Below are 11689 nucleotides of genomic sequence, written 5' to 3' on the forward strand. Positions count from 1 at the left end.
AAATTTCTCTTTTGTGTGCTATACCGCTCATGAGGCGGTGAGGGGTGGCTGATGTTTTCCATGCTAGATGTGTTATTCTCACGATGAGTGTTTATTTGCTTGTCATTGCACAAGAGTACAACAAAGGTATTAGGGATGCCTAGTCCCAAAATGAAAAAAATGAATTTACTTTATGTTGTCAAATAATAAATTCCTTGGAAAGTTTTGGTATGGAGGGCACCCGTGGATACGGTCAGCCATGGAAAGTGAAAGTATCATGGAAAAAGGAATAAACTTTATTTTCTGTTTGGGTGGTTCATGAACGGAGTCTGTTAAGGTTTGGAAGTCTACCTTGAAGACTTACCTAAGTGATAGGTCAAGGACTGGGTGTCCTTATCTCTATGGTAATAAGGTAAAGACACAGTCTTCTGAGTTCAATCTCGGCCTCCCTAACCATACGTACAGTTGTCACAACAACTGGAACTGGTCTACCAAGTCCCTGTCTTCACCAAGCAACTGGTTCTATCCCCTACCTTCCTTACTTTTCAGTTTGTCTTCATGAAGTCATTCTTGCTTGTCCGACCTATTTGACTTCACTGTGTGAAGACTTGTAACTGTTTGGCTTCATACTGTCTTCCATTCTGATCCTTTCTACCTAGCTGATGTAAGTCTTCGTGCTTTCACTGTATTGCTTGCTTGACTAATGCTTGCCTAGTGTAGTTTACATTTTGCTGCCTATCATATAGGTTCAGTCTTACTGTGTGTCTTCAAATACCTCATGTTTTGAAGACTTCCATAAAAATTGCCTATTCACCCCCCTCTAGTCGATAACTGGCACTATCACAAACCCACCAGCGCGTCACGACAAGAGGCTTTTGCAGGCGAAGACTACCTTTAGTCAGGATAAGCTGCACTCCTATCCCCTTTGAACTGGCCATTGTTGCAACCCTTCCCGCCAAGTATTTTGGGGGGAACAAGACCAGAGGCATGATATAAAAGGAGGGCAGGTTGCCGCCGTAGTAGGAGGCCCCATGCTAACTTGAGCACACCATTGTGCTCTCTCCCCAAGCAATCCAGACAAGGAAGAAGTAGGTTCTTACACCACGAGGTGGACCAGACCTGGGTAACTGTCATTGATGGTGTTCCGGACTAGGGGGTACTCATCATGTCGTCTCCTAACCAGGTGGATCGGGCCGAGGACCCCCATGGCGGTTCACTAATGGGCCACTTCGGGCAGACCATGACATATACAAGGAAGACTCCACAAGACATGGCGCCAAAGCCGAGGACTCTCCTAAACCCTAGGCCTTTGGTGTACTAGACTCCTCGGATGCCTGACATGTCAACTCTTTGGATACACGTTGGCGATCCTCGAGATCGGACATGAGAATATTTGTTCAACCACTTTTCAAGACCAAAGATGAAGAACAATTCAGAAGAACCGAGGATTGCCCCCAATTTGAAGACATGTTTAGGGGGCTACCGACGGTGTCCTATACTAGGGTGTACTCATCACGTCTTCTCCTGACCAGGTGGATCGGGCCGAGGACCCTCATGGTGGTTCACCAGTGGTCCACTTCAGGAAGACCATGACTGAGGGAGTCCTAGATTGGGGGGTGTCCTAATGGCCGGACTATGACCTTTGGCCGGACTCCCAGACTATGAAGATACAAGATTGAAGACTTCGTCCCATGTCCGGATAGGACTTTCCTTGGCATGGAAGGCAAGCTTGGCGATATGATATGAAGATGTCCTCCCATTGTAACCGACTCTATGTAACCCTAGCCTTCTCCAGTGTCTATATAAACCGGAGAGTTTTAGTCCGTAGGACGAACAACAATCATACCATAGGCTAGCTTCTAGGGTTTAGCCTCTCTGATCTCGTGGTAGATCAACTCTTATACTACCCATATCATCAATATTAATCAAGAAGGAGTAGGGTTTTAGTCCGGTTGAAAGTGAAAGTGATAAAGCATTATAGTCCGGTTGCCTAGTTCGCTGCGCTAGCACCTCCTTTATAGGACCAAGACGTTGGATTAAGTGTGAAAAGGCGCCTTTTTGCAAACACCCCCGCATTATATGCGTGGGGGCTGAAGCCAACTACTGCCATCTTTTAGGTTATATACACATATACATTAACGGCCGCACAAGAGGCATTATAATTCTTGCAAGCACAAGTATAAAAAGCTTTTATATTCTATCAAAATATTCGTTTTACAATAGCACATGCTATTCGAACACAACATCCTTCGAGCACTGTGCCTCTATTAAACGAGCGCCCTGAAGAACTTCCTCAAAGTATTCCTTGGCAGGTACTCGGCTTTCGTCTGAATCCCGGGATGCAACAACACTGGCCTTCATATCCGCCCAGTATGTTTCGACATGGGCGAGATCCATCTGTGCACCCTCTATGCACGCGGACCTCTTCATTGCATCAACATGCGTCACCAAACCAAGGAACTGCTGCACCAAGCTAAAATAACTCTTCGGATCTGGCCCTTCTGGCCACAAACGACTCGCAACATACCTCATGGCGAGTCCGGATAACCTGTTCCGCTCCGCCCAGGCAGCCAAATGGTCGGATACCGAAAGAGGGTGTTCTGGAATGTGGAACTGCAACCAAAAAAGTTCTTCCAATTCATGGTCACCTCGACCCCAGAAGTGTTCGGTCGCGTCCGCCGTACTCGCTGCCAAATCCAGATAAGTGTTTTCCGCAGTCCACTGCCGGTCTAACGGAGCATACTTAGGATCCCCGAACTTCATCCGCAGCATATAGGGCTTTCCAGCCGTGATATCTTCGGCCTGACGTAGCTCCTCCTTCATAGCTCTCATTGCAGAGCAAGTATCCTTGGCCTCGGCAGTGATCTTTTCAACGTCCTTCTGAGCCGCCCTATCTTCTTGTTCAAGAAATTTACAGCGGTCGGCAGCATCCTTCAATTTTATAGCCATCTCGGCTATTACTTTCTTGCTCTGGCAATGAGCAGCCTTTTCGGCTTTTAGCTCTTCAGCCGCCTTAACGGCAGCCGCATCACTTTTCCTTGATTGCTCCTTGGCTCGGGCAAGTTCCGCCCGAAGGTTCTCCATGGAAGCAGCACCATCTACATTAAGCACATCTCTTATAAGACACGAGCATCAAACTCCTCTTATCAGATGTCTTTGGAACATACCTTGTGCCTCGTCTAGCCGCTTATTTACAAGCGCGATATCGGCATCCGCTACGTCAAGTTGCCGCTTTAGCTCGGCAGATTCATCAGTCCGGCTAGCCACCGAACGCCTCGCCACCTTCATAAAAAAGGTGACATATTATACCTGGGGTTATGATCCTCTGTGCGCCGTCACTTGTGATGACACACAGAGTCTCAGGGGCTACTATTTATACAGGGCACATTTTATATATGCGGCTCTACCAAAAGGTACACCTTTTCACGTACCTCAAAGCCTGTCAGTAAACTCTTGGCGGCCTCGTACAATCCGCTTTCTGCGGATGAAATCTTTCCAATCACCGTGTTCATCAACATACGGCGTTCTTCTGAGATGGACGCTCGCCCGAGCAGATCCTTCAGCCCCTCCGACTGTGCACCAGAGGGTGTCGGACTAGCTTGACGACCTTTTTCAGGGTCCGGATTTGGAAAAACCCTCCGAGACGACACCTCGGGGTCGCCTGCCTCGTAAGACGGTGCAGCTAGGGGAGGCGTTTCGCTCTCCATCATCTCCGGACGAAGATCCCCTGAAGATGAGCTCTGCTGAGAAGGGTTGAGATCCGAACCGCAAGGTAATGTTTCGGTTATCTTCCTCAGAAATAAAACAGGGATGTCACTCATTTTGGAACCCCTCTCTTTACTTACGGCTAGGGGGAGAGCTGATCCCCTTGGGGGCGCAATGCGGCCGGGGCATTCTCCGGCGCCGGATCCTCTGACGAAGATTTCTTCCCCCGTTTTGAGGCCATCCCCTCTGGGTCTTCAGAGGTAGTCCTTTTCTTTCCCTGGTTGGGGGAATTCTCGATTCCTCCCTTCCTGACAGCCTCCTTCGCGGAGGCGGTAGCTCCTTGGTTCCCATCTTCGCCTTCTGCCGAAAGCACAATCTCCAGCATCCTGGTTAACACGGGATCCGGCGCGGTCTCAGATAGGGGGGTTGGACAGCTGATAAGCTTTGCCTTCGCTATCCACTCATATCCAAAGGATAGCTCTTTTAAGGGCAATTTTATGACGAAAATACGGATGGCGTGTCCAAATACGGGGCTACTTACTTGAGCATCCGGGCGATTGCAGCTCAGACCTGTGTCCTCAGACAAGTCCGGACACCTTGCTTGTGATCCGAAGAACAATTTGTACATCTCCACGGGCGTCGTGCCCATAAAGTGTTGGAGGACTCGCAGTCCCTCCGGATTAAATTCCCACAGGCGTAGAGAGCGATGTTTGCAGGGCAGCATGCGGCGAATCAGCATAACTTGCGCCACTACGGTCAAGTTGATATCTCTTTGTAGGAGATCTCGAATGCGGTCCTCCAGCAAGGGCACGTCTTTGGACGGCCCCCAGATAAGCCCTTCATTGACCCATGATGCTAGCCGTGGTGGGGGACCCGAGCGAAAAGCAGGTGGCGCCACCCATGTGGTGCCCCTGGGGGCTTTGATGTAAAACCAGTCCCGTTGCCATAAGCCGAACTCCTATTGGAAAGAGCCCTCGGGCCATGGAGCGTCGGCCATCTTGCTTATGATAGCTCCTCCGCACTCATCGTGCTGCCCCTCGATCATCTTCGGTTCCACCTTGAAGGTTCTAAGCCACAATCTGAAGTGAGGAGTAATATGGAGGAAGGCCTCACACACGACAATGAATGATGAGATTTGGAGGATGGACTCTGGAGCTAAGTCGTGAAATTCTAGCCCGTAATAAAACATAAGCCCCCTCACGAAGGGATCAATCGGGAAGCCTAGCCCCTGAAGGAAGTGAGATGTGAACACCACGCTCTCACCGGGCTAGTGAGTGGGAATGGCCTACCCTTGAGCAGGCAGCCTATGTGATATTTCGCCGGTTAGATACCTGGCATCTCTCAGCTTTTGCATGCCTTCCTCCGTAACGGAGGAAGGCATCCACCGGCCTTGAAGGTCGGAGCCGGACATCATTGAAGGTCCGAAGTGCCTAAAACTGGAGCTTTGGGTGCTGGAACTCGAGGCGAGGGGCGGATTCGATTGAATTGAAAAGAAAGGAGTCGAGCCTTGGTCTCTTTATAAAGAGGTTGAATACCAAGAGCCCTCCCCGTAACCGTTTGGGACTCGCTTTCAATTAGGGAGTCATACAAAGGCACGGTTTGGTTACCCACGCTCGTATTGATGAGAATCCCGGAATAAGGGGACACGATCTCTGCTTTGACAAGACGTGCCAAGGAAACCGCCTCGCTAAACATGCTGAGGTGGAACAGTAAAACGATTCGAATAAAGGCTTGGCCGTGGCGTGATGTCATGCTGCGGAATACGTCAGCAGATTAGATTTGTTCAGATATTATTCTCTCTACGGTGGTATGTGGAACTTATTTTGCAGAGCCGGACACTATCCTTGTGTTCAACATCTTCTATGAAGTATTCGGAGGAGGAACCCGCCTTGCAATGCCGAAGACAATTTGCGCGCCGGACTCGTCGTCATTGAAGCCTGGTTCAGGGGCTACTGAGGGAGTCCTGGATTAGGGGGTGTCCGGATGGTCGGACTATGACCTTTGGCCGGACTCCCGAACTATGAAGATACAAGATTGAAGACTTCGTCCCGTGTCCGGATAGGACTTTCCTTGGCGTGGAAGGCAAGCTTGGCGATATGATATGAAGATCTCCTCCCATTGTAACCGACTCTATGTAACCCTAGCCTTCTCCGGTGTCTATATAAACCGGAGAGTTTTAGTCCATAGGACGAACAACAATCATACCATAGGCTAGCTTCTAGGGTTTAGCCTCTCTTATCTCATGGTAGATCAACTCTTGTACTACCCATACCATCAATATTAATCAAGCAGGAGTAGGGTTTTACCTCCATCGAGAGGGCCCGAACCTGGGTAAAAACATCGTGTCCCTTGTCTCCTGTTACCATCCGCTTAGACGCACAGTTCGGGACCCCCTACCCGAGATCCACCAGTTTTGACACCGACAATGACATATACAAGGAAGACTCCACAAGACCTGGCGCCCAAGCCAAGGACTCTCCAAAACCCTAGCCCTCGGGTGTATTATATAAGCCTAGGCTATCCTAGTTGACAGATCATCTCATATTCATTAGAACAATCTCGTGGTAGATACATGTACTCTGTACTACACCCATATCAATACAATCAAAAGCAGGACGTAGGGTATTATCTCTTCGAGAGAGCCCGAACCTAGGTAAAATCCTGTGTCCATGTTACCATCGCTCCAAGACGCCTAGCTTATTAGAACCCCTACTATGAAATATGCCAGATATAGAACTGACATTGGTGCTTTCATTGAGATCCTTCTCGTAGTCGCCACGGTGCGATGGGAATTCAGATCATCTCTGACGCGATCTACACATTGGAACTGAGCTTTATTGTCGATGTCGGCATCTTCATCACCAGTTCGACTGGTCACCTCGGCTGGACCATGGACTGTGCTTCACATCGAATCATCAAGATCGGACGAATACTTTCATCATCATCAAATACGATCTCTATCACGATCATGGGGGAATCATCCATGGAGCTTAGGGGCTCGACGATAGCATCATCCTTAGGTGACAGTGCAGTGTTTTCTATAAAACGGATTCGTGTTCGCCGTCCCCGCCTTTTTGAGTGTCGCTTTGATGATTGCTTCAATGTAATTGTGTGGAATTGATCCTGCAACAACTCTAATTTTGTCGCATTCTGGTGGAGGAGTATCCGGTAATCTCCGATATATCAGAGCCCCGTCGAGTCTGGATGGGAATCTGGACAAGTTTAGGGCGAGGAGTCGAGCAGTCAGCTTAGACGTCCTTTGGAAGATCCAATCATTCATCTGCTGCAGAATTCCCATATATGTCGTCCCTTTAAATTTCAGCTCGATTCGACCGTTCAAACTTCAGGAAGCGTCTGATGAGTGCATCAATTTTCGGATCTGTTTTCTGCATGAAAACAAATCCGACCCGAGTTCATCTTTCTTCATGAAAGGGAATATCCTTTTTGGAGGAGTTTTCTCTTAGCGTATTGCGTGTTGTTCTCACACACATGCCCAAAATTTTATAGCCTTTTCCGAGGTAATCTTCACTGTTGCGTTGGTGTCAAACCAGCCCAGCAACATCGCTCCACGGCTATTGACCTACGCTAGATAGTACATCGCTTCGTCGAGCCACGGTAAACCTCATCGGATCATCATCTCGGCGAACCAACCAAGAGTTCGGCATCGCGAAGTCTACTCATCACCAACATCATCGCCCCATGGATTAACCAGGGCAGGCTCACAGGCATCGCTGCACAGTCACTTTATCATGCCGGCATCAACCGCGTCACAAATTTTGACCTGCGTTGGCATCGCCATGCGCCTCTTCTTCAAACGATGTCCAACAAGACGACCTGCCTCGACACGTCGACTGGCATGGAGGCTCCGCGTCTCCCCGCCGAGCTATACCATCACCTCGGCAAGACCTGGGGCTTCCCCATCTCTTCATCAACCTACTATGGGGACTTAGGCGTCACTAGCCGACCAACTTTGTTATGTTAGATGGATAGGGGACTTCGGCTTACCACATCAACCGTGTCATGTCGCCACTTCGTTAAGCCGAGCTCCTCGCTCGATCACCTCGGGCGTGGGGGCTGGGACCTTGGTCAAGCCGAGGATTACGTCTTCGTCCCACCACAAGCTTAGACCCCGTCATCAACATCGAGCACATTAACCAGCTAAGTCGCTTTCATGCTCAAAGTTTTTCAGATTTTTAATCTCTGTGTGGTTTAACCAAGCATTATATTTGTGTTAAACGAAAAAGTTGTTTGTTTAAAACTTATCTTGTTAAAATTGTTGTCTGCTAAAAACAACTTTCATTGCCTAGGTTAACTGGGGGCTCTTAAATTTATATGAGCCATTTTATAATAAATATTTTTCCTCTAAGTCGTTGCAAAGTCTTTTCCTAACACTCCTTTTTCAACTCGAGTGTATGGTCAATAGCCAGATAGCTTGTTTTCTCTCTAAAACCGCTCGAGTTTTGCTCGCTAAATTGGCCTCTGAGAAGCACTCCGCCTTCAGGATATGGAGGTTGAAGCCGAAGGCTGACCTACTTGGAGTTTAGAGTTTGGATGTGTCATGTTAAAGCACGACAAAAGGGAAAAAATTATTTTAAGATCAATTTTTGGATTGGCACCAAAAAAATTGTTTAGTTCAGACGTCAAGTTTTTACATAAATTTTTTGGCTTTTCGAGCTTATGACACTTTTAAGCTATTTCTATATTTTCTTTCAGGAGGCGGGACATCCTCATGACCGAGGTTCCCTGCGTAATAATTCAGCTCGGGAGACCTTTTCTGACCCACAGCTGGCATCTTTCCTGCCAACTTACTCCTTGATGTTGGCGAAATGCAGATGACATCTGGACTAATTCCTGAGCAGATTCAATCCTCAGGTTGGCCGACCGCACCCAACCAGAGTCTGGCGGGATATTGTGTGTTTCCAGCATAACTATCGTTGTACAACATTGGATGCCTTTAAAGCATCAGCAATATCCACGGGGGACTGTGACTAGAGCCGAACCCACCAAAGGCCAAGGTACTCCGAGGAGTTCTCTGCAAAACGTTCTCGGATATTTCTTTATATGCACCAATTTCGAATTGTGTCTCCGGTCAATAGTTCGGTTGCACAGCTGATACGTCCATTTTGCATCATGCTTTTATATTGATATTTATCGCATTATGGGCTGTTATTTCACGTTATGTCACAATACTTATGGTTATTCTCTCTTATTTTACAAGGTTTACATGAAGAGGGAGAATGCCGACAATTGGAATTCTGGGTTGGAAAAGGAGCAAATATTGAAGGGCTATTCTGCGCAACTCCAAAAGTCCTGAAACTCCACGGAATACCTTAAAATAAATAAAGAAAAATCGTCGCCAAAGATGAAGGCCAGGGGCCCCACACCCTGCTCATGAGGGTGGGGGCGCGCCCCTCCCCCTTGGGAGCGCCCCCCTACCTCGTGGGCCACCTGGTGGCTCTCCGACGTCCATCTTCTCCTATATGAAGTCTTCCGATGAGAAAAAAATAGCAAGCAACCTTTCGGGACGAGACTCCGCCGCCACGAGGCAGAACCTTGGTGGAACCAATCTAGGGCTCTGGCAGAGCTGTTCTGCCGGGGACACTTCCCTCCAGGAGGGGGAAATCATCGCCATCATCATCACCAACGCTCCTCTCATCGGGAGAGGGCAATCTCCATCAACATCTTCACCAGCACCATCTCATCTCCAAACCCTAGTTCATCTCTTGTATCCAATTCTTGTCTCCAAGTCCGGGATTGGTGGTAGTAGGTTGCTAGTAGTGTTGATTACTCCTTGTAGTTGATGCTAGTTGGTTTACTTGGTGGAAGATCATATGTTCAGATCCTTTATGCATATTATTACCCCTATGATTATGAACATGAATATGCTCTGTGAGTAGTTACATTTGTTCCTGAGGACACGGGAGAAGTCTTGCTATTAGTAGTCATGTGAATTTGGTATTCGTTCGATATTTTGATCAGATGTATGTTGTCTAACCTCTAGTGGTGTTATGTGAACGTTGACTACATAACACTTCACCATTATTTGGGCCTAGAGGAAGGCATTCAGAAGTAATAAGTAGATGATGGGTTGCTAGAGTGACAGAAGCTTGAACCCTAGTTTATGTGTTGCTTCATAAGGGGCTGATTTGGATCCATATGTTTCATGCTATGGTTAGGTTTACCTTAGTACTTTTGTTGTAGTTGCGGATGATTGCAATAGAGGTTAATCATAAGTGGGATGTTTTTTCAAGTAAGAACAGCACCCAAGCACCGGTCCATCCACATATCAAATTATCAAAGTACCGAACGCGAATCATATGAGCGTGATGAAAACTAGCTTGACGATATTCCCATGTGTCCTCGGGAGCGCTTTTCTTATTATAAGAGTTTGTTCCGGCTTGTCCTTTGCTACAAAAAGGGTTGGTCTACCTTGCTGCACCTTATTTACTTTTGTTACTTGTTGCTCGTTACAATTTATCTTATCACAAAACTATCTTTACCACTTATTTCAATACTTGCAGAGAATACCTTGCTGAAAACCGCTTATCATTTCCTTCTGCTCCTCGTTGGGTTCGACACTCTTACTTATCTAAAGGACTACGATAGATCCCCTATACTTGTGGGTCATCAAGACTTTTTTCTGGCGCCGTTGCCAGGGAGTGTAGCGCCTTTGGTAGGTGGAATTTGGTAAGGAAAAATTTATATAGCGTGCTGAAATTTTCTGTCACTTGTTACTATGGAAAGTAATTCTATGAGGGGCTTGTTCGGGGTATCTTCACCCCTTCCAGTAGAGCAAAGAGTTGCCCCTCAACCTACTGAACCTATTGAAAATGAAACTCCTTTTGAATTTCCTTTGGGTATCATGGAAAAACTACTGGCTAATACTTTTAGAGGAGATGGAACAAAGCATCCTAACGAGCATCTTCGCTATGTGGATGATATTTATGGACTATTTAAGCTTGCAGGTATACCCGATGATGTTGTTAATAAGAAGGATTTTCCTTTATCTTTGAAGGAAGACGCATTGACATGGTATAGGCTATGTGATACGAGATCATGGAACTATAAAAGAGTGAAATTGGAATTTCATCAAAAGTATTACCCTATGCATCTTGTTCATCGTGATCGCAATTATATATATATATAATTTTTGGCCTTGCGAAGGAGAAAGCATCGCTCAAGCTTGGGGGAGGCTTAAATAAATGTTATATTCAAGCCCCAATCATGACCTCTCAAGAGAAACAATTCTTCAGAATTTTTATGCTCGACTTTCTGATAACAATCGCACCATGCTCGATACTTCTTGTGCTGGCTCCTTTATGATGAAGACTATTGAATTCAGATGGAATTTATTGGATAGAATTAAACGCAACTCTGAATATTGGGACCTCGACGAAGGTAAGGAGTCAGGTATGACACCTAAGTTTGATTGTGTTAAATCTTTTATGGATACCGATATTTTCCATAAGTTTAGCACTAAATATCGACTTGACTCTGAGATAGTAGCTTCTTTCTGTGAATCTTTTGCTACTTATGTTGATCTCCCTAAGGAGAAGTGGTTTAAATATCATCCTCTCATAGAAGTAAAAGTAGCTGCACCTATTAAAGTTGAAGAAAAGACTATCACTTATAATGATCCTATTGTTCCCACCTCTTATGTTGAGAAACCACCTTTCCCTGTTAGAGTAAAGGATCATGCTAAAGCTTCAACTGTTGTTCGTAAAAGCAATATCAGAACTTATGTGCCTCCTGAGCAAGTTAAAGTAGAACCCAATATTGCAATTGTTAAAGATCTCTTGTCTGGTAATATTGATGGGCATGTTATTCAGTTCGAAGGTGAAACTGCTAGAATTGCTAAACCATGTGCTAAAGATAAACATAGACATGTGGTAGGCATGCCTGTTATTTCTGTTAAAATAGGAGATCATTGTTACCATGGCTTATGTGATATGGGTGCGAGTGCTAGTGTTATACCACATACTTTATACGAAGAAATTAAGAATGA

Source organism: Triticum dicoccoides, chromosome 7B (genome assembly GCF_002162155.2).
Source record: "Triticum dicoccoides isolate Atlit2015 ecotype Zavitan chromosome 7B, WEW_v2.0, whole genome shotgun sequence".
In the NCBI taxonomy this organism is placed as follows: Eukaryota; Viridiplantae; Streptophyta; class Magnoliopsida; order Poales; family Poaceae; genus Triticum; species Triticum dicoccoides.